Here is a 13,298-nt window from a genome sequence, read left to right on the forward strand (position 1 = left end):
CTTAACTCTGAGTAAATAAAATATTTATATTTAAAAAACCGTATGAGTTTTTCTGGTTTTCGGATATCCAGTACTGGGACGCGATTAATAAATTTTAATGCATTTTTTTTATAAAATCGTAGAATTTACGATTACTATGAATAACGGAAAAATTGATATTTTAATACTGTCCTGATTTGCTGGTCCACAGTTCGACAGGCGAGCAAGCATTTTATTGCATTATTTGCATCGCCCCATAATCACTCAATTGCCGTTCGTTTCACATTAAATAAATTGTCCCTAAGAAAAAAATTTCATTTGGTTTTGGTGTTTGGTAATCGATAATCGAAACTTTATAGATTTTCTTGGATAACACTAATACTAAGTCGAATATGACAACTCGCAATGGCACATCTCCTTACAAAATGGTGACAAAATTATAAAAATTGGGTTACGTGGCTAAAAATTGAGCTTTTAACTAATTTGTGGTCGCTGAATCCAGTTCAGATATCAGTTTTGAAATTTCGTAATTCTTTTTTTTCGACTATTTTTTAGTGAACCCATTTCAAGGAGTTGATCGTTAAAGGGTCAATCTACGCCAATAACACTGTTTTACACAAGATCGGGGAGCAGAACGAAAAAAGTGCCAAAACTTAGGGGTCTCAGGAAACAACCTGGTGAAGAATTTTCTTGGAAAAAATTAGTACGGGACTTCACAGTTCAAAACCAATGTTTGTATGGAGAACTAGGGTGGTTCTGTAGGGAAGATATCAATAAAAACGGTCAGCTTAAATTTTCGCATAAGGTCTTATATAAATTGCTGATTACATCGAAACAGAATCTATTTAATTTTGTAGCTCAATCGGGCATCATTAAGGAGGTGCAGCGTTCGAATATTGATTTTTTTTTATATTCGAAGAAATATCTAAAAATAACACGAAACATCAACATATAGTGCCAAAACAAATGAAAACCGCCAAAAACAAATTTGAAAAAAATTAGTTCCAAGGATTTAGAAACTTTAAAAAATTTAATTGTAAAGCCAAATGAGTGCAAAATGCATGAACTGTCGAGATCTGATGTCAAAGCAAAAAAATAAGTGGTAAAAAACGTTAAAAGATTTTTTTAGTATTTTAATTGTAAAAAAAGTTTTTTGGACTTGGAAAAACTTTTGACTTGATTTTCCAGGGGTTTCATGCTCCAAATAAATCATTGTGAAGACATTTTTGAAAAAAATGGAAAGAAACTTCTTAGTTTAAAACTATTTAAAACCAAATTTAAAAAAAATGCATCTTTCAGGTGAAAATGAAGATAGAGATAATTTTTTAATGGGTCATTTAAAAAGAATCTGTCAACTGAGACAGATCGAAGAGTTCCATTGCTACATTCCGTCGAAACATATTGTATCTGAAAAAAAACACCTAAATAGGCCTAAGTCCAATCCGTGCAATACTCCTAGTGGTGGATCCAGCGGGAGGGTCCCGGGGGTCCGGACTCCTCCCCAAAATTTTCAACCTATTGAGAAATTTTAAAATAGTTTGAATTTTATTTTAGTTTCAAACTCAAAATCTCAAACTAAATTTGACCACCAATACTGATTTTCATTCAATGAGGTTTTCACGAATTACGTATTGTACAATGTTCATTTTAAAAATCGAAATTTCGAACCGCTTCTACAATATTTTTCCTAGATCCATCGCATATCACCGTCGCAAACAAGCAAAGCACGCACAGTGTTAACGATGCACGGCCAACCGACAGGAAGATCGATGAACGTTTGCACTCTACTTTGTGTGTGAACATGAACATTTTTGACCATATAAAATTTTCCTAACGAACTGGGCTTGGGAACAAAACAAATTTAGATGATGGCAAGGATTTAAAATTTCAAATAAATATTTGTGAAGAAATTTTGCAAAAAAGTGGAACTGAACTTCACAGCTTAAATCCAAACTATGGTTTGACATAATCATTCTTCTTTCCAGAGAACTCAGAGCTACTCAAACTGGCCTTGTAGTTCTTGAGATATCGCCATTTGAAGTTCGAGGCTATGAAAAAATTAATTGAGTTAGAAATCCTCGACATCGCTTGCTTCAAATGTTAAAAATTCATTTTTCATCCGAATATCGTAAAATTTTGAGATAAATGTAATAAAATTAAAACTAAGAGAAAAATAAAATAAATATTTGCAAATGAATTGAAAGACTTTCATTTTTGGGGTTTTGTCACACTTCGTGCCACTGTGCAACGTTAGAATCAAAATCCATGTTTTCTTTGATAACGCTAAAATCGAAGTGCATTCACACGACCTAGAATCGCGCACCAAATCAGACCACACCCGCTACGAGCGATACATTGTAATCCATGATGTTCAAAACGGTGTTCGTGTGGTGACTAGGGCATTGCATTTTTTTTTTGAATTCTCAAAGGCCCGCTCCTCCCCAAGCGTATTTTACACTAAAATTAGTAAATTAAATAACAATTTTGTTGTCAAATTGAGTTCATATGTGCGATTTTATGATAAAAATGTGAATAATTTAAGGTTTCTGAATTTTACCGGCAACGAATCTATTTTTATTTTGTTCTTAAGGATTTTCCACGTTCAACAAAGTACTATTTATTAAAATTGAGTGAAGAATAATAGAGACATATGCACGAGATATTGATAAAATTTAATATGAATGACAAAAGACCCTATAACCCCAATTTCTCTTATTCGGAAAAGGTAAAAAAGGTGCCGTTCAATTTCTGACATTTTTTGCATTCGAAAAATTACAAAATATATATGATTTGCATCATGGAGCAGAAAAATTATGAAAAATAGAAGATTTTGGGGCCAAAATGAACCAGTACCCCACTTTCCCGTATTTTTCTTAAAACGGAAATATCTCCATTCAAATACTAATGTTATTTCCTTTCAAAGAGGTATGAATTGCAATTTTCTGATTGCTACTTCAAAAGTTATAGCATTTAATATATATTTTCCTCCATATTTTCCCATAGCACCAATTTCAAAAATTTCAAGCGAACTGGGCGGGAGTCTAGAATTGTCCAAATGATGTGAAAATAGGCATCTGAGCTGACTTTGACATTTGTCATAATATGAGAAGGGGGTCCTTTGAGAATTAAAAAAAAATTACTATGCCCTAGTGGTGATCTATCTCTTTGTATCTGACTTTTGTAGCCACAATACTTCCTTCATTCTATTTGTATTAAAATAAACTCAGATGTTAAATTTCACATCAATGACAGGAATTAAAAATTATAGGGTAGGTGGGGCAAATCCGACCTAGTAAATGGTTTTGGCTGTAAAATACTCATTTTACATCGGATCAAGTCGTTTCATATACCAAAAATGGTGGGGTAAACCCGACCGCCTATGTTTTTGGTTGATTTAGTACAGATATACCCAAATATACCCAAATTTTATGGCGTTTCAATGATAAATCAACGAATGTTATGTTATTGAATTGTAACATGAAGAAAATGGAATTCAATGTCAATCCTGGAATGTTTAAAATACGAGCAGTAGAACATAAAAATATTCCCATTTGCATCGGCGCAATCGCTCAATGAATACTATATTCATCACGTTTTTGTGTCTTTCGTTTTTAATTATGAACCATTGTGCAAAAATATAATAATTAATAACAACAAAAACATATTTCAAATTGATCAATAAACATTTTCTTAGCTAAAAAAGCTAAGAAAATGGTTTACCCCACTATTTAGAGGTCGGATTTGCCCCACCGCATCATTTTTCATTACGATGCAATTATAAAAAATATGAAAAAAGTTAAACTAAATTCATCTATGCACTTTGTTGGACTTTAATCAAAGAATTTAAATCTCCTTACATTTTTCATGCAATCACTTTAACCATCAGAAATATCCTGTAGTCAATGATGCACAAAAATCAAATCAAAAGTTGTAAAAACACTCTTATTAACGTTTGAGCATCTCAATGTAGACTAATAAAATGGTGTCATGCCACCGTTACGATTGTTTTCGATGCTCTACATGACTACATTGATATTAGTTCGCGTAATGCTTCAGATTTTCATTAACAGAGGGGGGTCGGGTTCACCCAACGGTCGGATTTGTCCCACCTTACCCTACTAATGCCATAATTTTTGAAGTTGAAAAGTTTTACAGTTTATAATGTTTTCAAAAGGAAATATTCTTAGAATTCAACATTCAAGCATTCGACAAGGTACATTTAATTTTAATGAAGAATATGAGACATATATGCATGAGAATATGATAAAAATTAATATGAATGACGAAGTGCTCCGAAACTCAAACTTCTCATATTCTGACAAAGGTTGGAAAGGTTACATTCGATTCCAAAGATTTTTTCGCACTAGCAAAGTTGCTACTATGCTATATGTTTAGCATAGAGCACAATAGTTATTAGGAATAGAGAATTTTCGGGATGATAAGTCCCAAAACTCCGACTTCTCGTATTTTTCGAGAAACGGATATATTCCAATGAAATACTAAGCATATTTTGTTTAAAAAAGTATAAATCGTAATTTTCCGTGTGCTACTTCAAAAGCATTCAATATATTTTTCTGTATATTTTTCTATAGCACAAATGTCAAAAACTTTCAGCGAAGTGGGTGAAGGTTTAAAATTGCTCAAATGATGTGAAATTGTGTCTATGTCGCAATATGAGATATCAAAAAAATTGCCGCGCCATAACTTGCATATTCTGCTTTAATTATAATCTCAAAATTCCATTCAATATTCGCGTCAAAACGGTTTTGGTGTCAAAGTGATCCGAAAATGAGGTATAGTCTTCTTCAATGAGCTAATACATCACTCACAAGAAAGAGGATCGTCGTCAACTCACCAGATATGGATCGATTTTTTTTTATTTTTGCATATTTTATTAAATAAAAGGCCAAGAAATCCGCATCACGACGATTTTATCAAAACAACGGAATAACTTTTAATCCTAAATGTGTACAAATTTCTTATATTTCGCAAGATATCTGCTACTGCAGTTAGGACACTAGCACTTTTGTAACACAATAACAATAGAAAGGGCAGATCTATGTTTACAATAAACTCACTGAAGATGCTATTTTTCTAAAATTAGCCATTTGGCGTTTAAAATTAATATTTTGTTTTTGTGAACCCGGTTTCATTGGAAAACGGTAAAAACCTTCATTTGTACTTTTTTACATTTTAACGACATTCAATTAGCTAGAAATTGATGGGTAGGGAAATTTATGAAAATTTAGAGCCATAGTACTCCAGTGAGAGCAAGGATGTGAAGTATACAGATCGGAAAACTAGAAGTGCAGGGTCATTAGAACAGGCTTAATACCTTAAGGGTTTAACTTTTGTCTTCTGCTGACGGGGGTGGAGCTTAGGCAGCATAACTACGAATCACTCAAGTCCACCAACATGTTTCCTGGTAAAGACAGACTTGTCCCTCTTTACCGTGAGTACCGAAACTGTACTTAGCGTTAAATATCCCTTTTGATAATAGTCCGATTTCAACAATATAGCAAGGATTGATCCGAAATGACCGTGCCAGGGTCAAATAAACAAATGGTCCTATGACCTTGATATTCAGCCATTTGATGTATTTCCACGAATTTTAAAAACCATATTTTCCAGTTTTTCATTGAAATTTACTCATTCCTCCGGAAATCAGGAAGCTTAAAAATAGATATGTGTCTGAATGTAAAACATTCAAAAGCATCCAAACCGGTTAAAAATTTGCTAACGTTAGGAGCATTTCAGTTTTGCGGGTACCCGTGCACCCTTCTCGGTCTGTTAAGGGGCAAAAATCCAAAAGACCTTCCTCAGGCACAAATTTCCAGCATCATTGATTTTTCCCCCGGAGGCTATACTTGATGATGTTCTAAGATGTCACCTTATACCAATTCCCAGCTTGGGAAGGGCGAAGGGATTTCATGACTTGAAAAGTACTCCAGTACCCCGACGGACATATATTCGGTATATACAATAAAAATACAGAGAGCAATTTAGTAGTGAAATGCGCACAATAACTTGTCCCCAGCATTCAAAACCAGGCATTTTTATTACAGTGCCGGTGAGATTATTTTTTAGCGCGATAAGAACACCGCCCCCGCGATGAAGTTGACTAGAGAAAGAGTTGCGATCACAACGATAAATTGTGTATTTCAGTGAAAGTTCCGAGTTATGTATGTCAGCACGCAACCAGGTTTCTGAGTTTTTGTTCTCATTCTTCGAATATTTTGATAGTAGGCAGACAAGAAACCGTCCGGCTAAAAATTGGATGGCGGTCGACTTAGAACCGAAATTGGCGGCTTGAGTGGGCAAAGGCAAAGTTGTGCCAATGATATGTCGGTTTGAAACTTGACTTATTTGGACACTGGCAGGATGTGGCAGAGCAGGCATTACTTTCCTGCCTGCGGTGTTTCTGTCATCGGTTGAGGAGAGGTCCAAAACCCCTAGGTTGTGTTATCTTCGAACTCGCGGAATCGGATACCAACGGGCCATGTGGAAGCAGTCATTGCTTCGTCTTTTTTATCAATAGGCAATCCAACCATGAAGGAAACGAACGTTAAAGTGCTTACATCTCTGCCTTTAGGAACCAGTTTGCTAACTTCGACGCTGTTGGTGTCCAGTCTTGACTTGACCATTTATGTTACCGTATCATCTGGCACCTGTGGCATCACTTCGGACAGGTACAACCAAAGCTTTGGCTCACTATTCTGACTAGAAGCTACTGCAATCGATGAAGCATCACCTCCATGGACGTGGGTGCCATACAAAAGTTTTTTGATCTAGATACAGCTTCATCAGAATAAGACTCGGCCTTTCGATTCTCAGAAAAATCTTGGAAGTTTGAGCTAAATGTTTGACAATAAATTCAAAGTTAATTAGGACTGATATGAAAAATCTTAGCTGCTACTGTTTTCGCCAAAAGTAAAAAGTAAAATAAGTAAACAATGTTGTACGAACGGAGAGGAAATTTTTTTCCACGCTTTTCTCAAACAAACCCAAAACGCTGTAAAAACGGTATAGTAACCAATCCTCTAAACAATTCCCATAGTCATTCGGGCCACAAAAGAAACTCCTAAAGTGATGTACTCGTTAATTAGGATAATTTTTTATTTTCCAATAAAACCTCGAGGTAACAGAATGGGATATAAAATATAATGCATTTTATCAAAACTCACCGTTCAATTTAGATTTACTGTTTATCCATCAATCGATGCTCTTTTTCTGTCAAAAACGGGAAGGAACTGCAACAGCTTACAGCATGTATCATTAGCAATCAATCATTCCACAAGTTACACAATTTACAACTCTTCAGTATTCTTTGCCGTTAGGGCTATTACATCACCAGAGCAGATAAACTCAACACACAACGCAAATCTTACTATTAATTACTATATTGCCGGACACATCTGCATTCAAATGCAATAAACAGTTTCACAATTGCCTCGACATAACAAAAACACACATACACAATGCACATACCATGTTTGCTTCACCTCCCTCCGAATAAACTCGTTTAAAATTCAAATTAATTTCTCGATTGCTTCCTCTGAACTTCTGCCTTTGCTTGGAATAAACAGTGCTCAAACACTTTCACTCTGCTTTGCATATAGCATCGGTTTCCTTGACGGGGATTTTCGGATAGATCCGACTTACCACAATTCTACAACTATTAAGCAGCAGTTGTTTTTATTTTTTTTACTAGCTACCGTCGATGCCCGTATAATCGAATCAATTCTTCCGTAAAATTTCACCACTTGACTATTCACCTGTGCCCATAAAAAACCCCTTAAGCACGCTAGCCTCCGAAATTCCCACGTTCGCAATTATAATCCGGTCAGTGCACTCATCCACCTTCAACGTTTAAGGATTCGCAGCTTGAAGCAGCAACGGTACGGCTAGTTTACAACAGCAATTATTTTCATAATGTGCTTTCATTTTTTAATTGATCTAATTATCACCTCCCTCCACGCTCCTCCACGTGGCGCTGCGAAGCGGGCAGTTTAGTGAAATCACTCCTCGTATTTGGCGAGGCACAAATCCTAGTCTAGGTGCGCTGCTATCCAGTCTATGGTGTTATCCTGTTTGAAGATATGGATAGGAGAGGAGTAATCGGAGGGACGAAGCAGTGATGACTGCCAACAGCCGATAGGAAGAACACTATGTAATCCTCTTGTTTTTATTACCTTCCACCCAGCATAACACAGTTGGATGATGCGGAAAGGGGTTGAACGAAAACACGGGCAAGCCAGAAGGCAGACCGGCGGGCGGAGAACGAACGTGGGTGAGGGTGGGCTTTATGTAACTTTTTATTCCTCAGAATTCTCCGCTTGGGTCTGCTACGTTCTTGTGTTCCTTACTTGCTGTTTCTTCTTCCACTCGGATTGCACCGGAAACTGCCAATAAACCAGCACACGCGAAGGATCCACTGGATGGTACGAAGTCAACGGAAGTCGGCGCAAGACTGATGCCAAGCGGATGCAGTATTCGGGTGGGAACTTACGAGAAACATGAGCTTTCCGAAGTTTTCCGAAAAAGGATACTGTGCCACGCAAGAGTAGATGTAGGTTGGCCTAAATGATGTGTATAGTGTAGAACTGTAATATTGTATGACACGTGGTGTGAGACGAGTATGTATTGGTGCGATTGTGGTAGATAGGCTTTGTTTACAAACAAGTAGTACCAGAGTATTATCGCTTTTGGAGCGATGATACGGACGAAAAAACTGTACTGCACAGAATCGCACCGGCAATTCACTTTATTTCGCGCACAAAACATATAGCACGATGTGTATATCGGTATGTATAGTGAGAATGAATCTACAATTTGCACAGTGGCTTAAAACCTGGAAACCATTACAATTTTGATTAATTACAACACATAGATTTAACCCATTATTTCCTAGCGTATGAAATTTCGTACGCAAAAGCATCTATGGTTCAATGCGTAATTTCTGTAGAATTTTGCCATCTAACAGCTTTATTATTACATTAATAGGAAGATTATACCTCGAATTTGTTTGTGTGTAAAGACAGATGACAATTTTCGTCATTTTAAATGTATTTGGATCGGGTATAGTTGAGGAAAAAGGTAAGCAACATATTCCATTTGATTTAATTGTTGTAATTAGTGCTAATCATTTCACATAGTGACAAAACATTCCTAGGGATGTGAAAAAGCGTTGTCTATCGTAGCATCTGAAGAAATATCTGAATCAATATAGTGATACGGAGCAGAGCCCTTCGGGGTTTAGCGAACGCGTGATTGTTGAGTGCAACGGTGATTTGGAAAGTTCTGAAAGCAAGAATGTTCCCAAAGAGGCAAGAAGCGAAAAATTAGACATCGGAAAAAACTTAAATTGTCTTCTGATACGAATGAAGCCGTTGTTCTCATTGCACATTTACAAAATCTCAGAGATTCTTGTTATATTTATGTATGTATAATATAACTGGTAATAGTGTAACTAGTGTCTGACGGAATCAATTTTTATAGCAAGACCCAGAGTCTGTGCACGTTTTTCGCAAACTTGTGCACTTGTCCCCTTTTCCCCTCATCTCCCCATCCCATAAATGTTATACAAATTTCATCGCTTGAAATAAAAGAATTCTCGTGTGCTTTTTGTAAACGGCCAATAAACATGCTGTCAAAATCCACTTTTCAAACCTGTTTTAATCCACCTAGAGGTGCAATTGTGCCTTTCTCATTTCTCCAAACTATGATTTAATAGCTGGTTCGTACAATATAACTTTATGGAAATGTCTTTCATTCTTATTACACTTGGTAAGTATATATAAGAGCACCTTTTTGCATTCATCGCGGTATCGGTTTGAATCGGAGTTTTCTATGTGATCGACCTCCACAACCCGTAACTCCGGTGCTGGAAGTCGGATGGAGATGGAATTTAATATCAGTTTCTGGGGACGCAACACCTTTCATTTGATACTAAGTTGAGCAAATCTAGCCATTTTCGAGAAACCAATATAACCGTTATTCTGACTTTGGATGTTTCCGGATCCGTCGATGGTGGCCAGTGTGGCCAAAGAGACTTTGAATGACTGTTGGGGACCTAGATCTACAAATTTAACAGTTGTGTTTGCATTTTGGAAAAAAAATCACCTTTTTACATTCATCGCAGAATTCGTTAGAATCGGGATTTGCTGCGTGATTGTACGTATCACCCTGTAATTCAGGAACCAGAACTCGGATCCACACAAAATTCAACAGCAGCTGATGGACCTTTCATTTAAAATTAAGTTTGTCAAAATCGGTTCAGAAAATTCCGAGAAACTGATTTGGAAAAATCAACAAATTTTGTTTTGTAACCATACTCTTCAACTCGTAATTCGGAACAAGATGTCGGTTGAAAATGAAATTCAATAGCAACCTATGGGAATATTATACCTTTCATTTGAATCTTAGTTTGTAAAAATCGGTTCAGCCATCTCCGAGTAACCGATGTGGACATTTTGTTAACAAATCCGCACATACACACACATACATACACACATACACATACACACATACATACATACACACATACATACACACAGATATTTTGCGATCTCGGCGAACTGAGTCGAATGTTATATGAGACTCGGCCCTCCGGGCCTCGGTTAGAAAGTCGGTTTTTGGAGCAATTGCATAACCTTTCTATATAAGAAAGGTAAAAGAATAATATTTAATTAGCTTAATAAGCATGAGTTCAATGTTATCTTCATGTGATTATAATTTGCAAAGGTTGGTGGAATGCGTTTGAACGTGTAGGGAATGGGGGTTTAGTAGAGTGGGTGTGGAGGATGCGTCAGAAATCCTTCATCTTATTTCGGTATACGGGGTGGATGAAGGAAATCTGGGCGTGAGGGTGATCTAAGAAGAGGGGAGTGATGAAGGAGGGAGGTGTAAGGGCAAGGTGGGGAGGGGGGGGGGGGAAGGGGCGGCTACGCAATACTCAACTGCATATTTTGCCTTCCATTTGAGACTTGGTTTGAGAAAATCGGTTCAGTCATCACCGATGAACCGATGTGACTTTAATTGTGGAATATGCCCGGAATTCCGGACTTCCGGAATCGTCGATAGTGGACAATATATTCAAAGAATGTTTGATTGGCAATCAGTGATCTAGATCTACGATTAGAAGTAATTTGGTGACCATTTCAATAGTTTTTAGCCTCTGAGGTATTACGATTGTACCGATTTATATGGGAAATTCCAGTGTATCCTTACTAACACCCCTGTAACTCCGGAAGCAAGAGTCAGAACCGAATGAAATCCAGCAGCAGTAAATGGCATTACTGTATCTTTCATTTGAAATTAAGTTCGTAAAAATCGGTAGAGAATTCGTTGTGGAATGGGTGTGATATTAGCTTAGGAACTTGGCGGGTTCCCCGAGGGCGTCATGAACCGTCATAGGTGGCCAATGTGGTCAAAGCTGCTTTGATTGATCATTAGTGATCCAGACCCGCAAACTAGAGTAATGTTACATCAATTTTAATATGTTTTACATCATTTGAACATTATGGTGGTACCAGTTTATATGGGAAATTGCTGTGTGACCGCACTCTTCAACCCGTAACTCCTGAACCGGAAGTCGGATCAACTAAAAATTCAATAGCAGCTTATGGGAGCGTTATACCTTTCAGATGAAACTAAGTTTGCGAAAATCGGTTCAGCCATCTCTGAGAAAATTATGTGAGTTTAAATGACACACACACATACACACACATACACACACATACACATACACATACATACACACACAGACATTTGCCGATCTCGACGAACTGAATCGAATGGTGTATGATACTCGGCCCTCCGAGCCTCGGTTAAAAAGTCGATTTTTACGGTGATTGCATAGCCTTTCTTTATATGAGAAAGGCAAAAAACACGCGAGAGGTGTTTCTGACATATTTTTTTCGTTGCCTTGCCAACAGAACAGCTAACAGAAGCGTGAGCAAGATTATTGCTCCTGCTGCCGGTACTATTTCGCAGCGATGATTGCACAAACGATAGTGAGATGCCGAATTGTTCTTCCATCTCTCATTTGACGAGAACTGCGGAAGTTTCGTTGATGCATTCGGGAAGTATTTTGTCGTTCGTAGATCCAAGAGATGATTGCACAACCGAAAAAGAGATGTCGAATTGATGGTTCACACCATGAGTATGAGTTGTGCCGGCACGATTCAAACCGTTTCGTTGGACCCGAATCACAAGACATAGTTGACAGCCAAGCGTTCTTATTTGGATGAATACGTAATGGAAAAACCTTTTTAAATCCACCTAGATTGTGCATTTCTCATCTATCCAAACTATGATTCAATAGCTAGTTTTATTCAATATAATTACATTCTTAATATACCTAACAGGTATCCCACGACTACCACGAAAATCGACGCAGACTCACCGCAAACAAGAAAGTACAATATTTTATTAGCTTAATCAGCATGAGTTCAATGTTATCTTCATGTGATAATATTTTGGAACGCTGCACAGAGGAGTAACTAGAATAAATTCCTGGCCAATAATCAAAATTTTTTTTTTCGATTTTTTTGTTTCGTTATATTTTTTTACATAGGGTGTGGAGACTATTTTCGCCCTATTTCTATTATCGCCCTACCCATTTGAAGCCGTTAGTTAGAGCAGCGTCTGCCATCTTTGTTCAACGCATTGGCTCAAATGGTAGTGCGAAAATAGAAGCATTCGATTCGAGTTTTAGTGGCGCTCAAACAGAAGTATTTCCCCATTTTCAGGACATTTTTGTTATTATATTGGTTCTTGGGAACGAAGCAAGGATACTGATGCCAATTTTTGCGCATTTCAACGATTATAGGCTGCGTAAATAATAGAATAGTGTGGCACCTTCCCTAATGGGGCCAAAATTAGGTCTTTACCCTACCTAGAAGCCTACTGCATAACGTGGCAAAATTATGAATATGTCGAAAATTGTTGAAGAATTTTTGCATTGATGCAAAATGGTGATATTTTAAGTTTTTTTTATTAATTTTCATTATATATCCAGCAATATCGCTTTCTAGTGATTATGACTGTATTAAATAATACAATATTATTACAAACGTAGCTGAACACAACCATTTGTAGAACTTCAGCCTAAAACTAACTGAAAATAGTAGTGTTGCTGTGCATTGCACCAACTCTAAAAAATACGATTTTCTTCCAAACTTGAATGATAAAAAGATATATTAAACGGCTTGATCCGGCAAAGTTGCTGAAGCAGTATTACAAAACAAGATTCCTGCTATCCAAAAAACATAAGAACTCTTCCGGACTTGTCCGATCTACAAATTCTAAGCGATTTG

The 13,298-nt window shown here is 36.9% G+C and overlaps 1 protein-coding gene across 1 annotated transcript in view; it reads right to left on the minus strand.

Moving 5' to 3' along the window:
• The window catches only part of LOC131682492 (tyrosine-protein phosphatase Lar), a 487,937-nt gene extending 479,500 nt beyond the window's left edge, over window positions 1-8,437 (minus strand). The window contains exon 1 of the mRNA XM_058963998.1: window positions 7,164-8,437. The gene's annotated coding sequence lies outside the window, so the exon portion shown is untranslated. The remainder of the gene's footprint in view (window positions 1-7,163) is intronic.
• Between the last annotated feature and the right edge of the window lie 4,861 nt (window positions 8,438-13,298).

This window comes from Topomyia yanbarensis, chromosome 2, assembly GCF_030247195.1.
Source record: "Topomyia yanbarensis strain Yona2022 chromosome 2, ASM3024719v1, whole genome shotgun sequence".
NCBI lineage: Eukaryota > Metazoa > Arthropoda > Insecta > Diptera > Culicidae > Topomyia > Topomyia yanbarensis.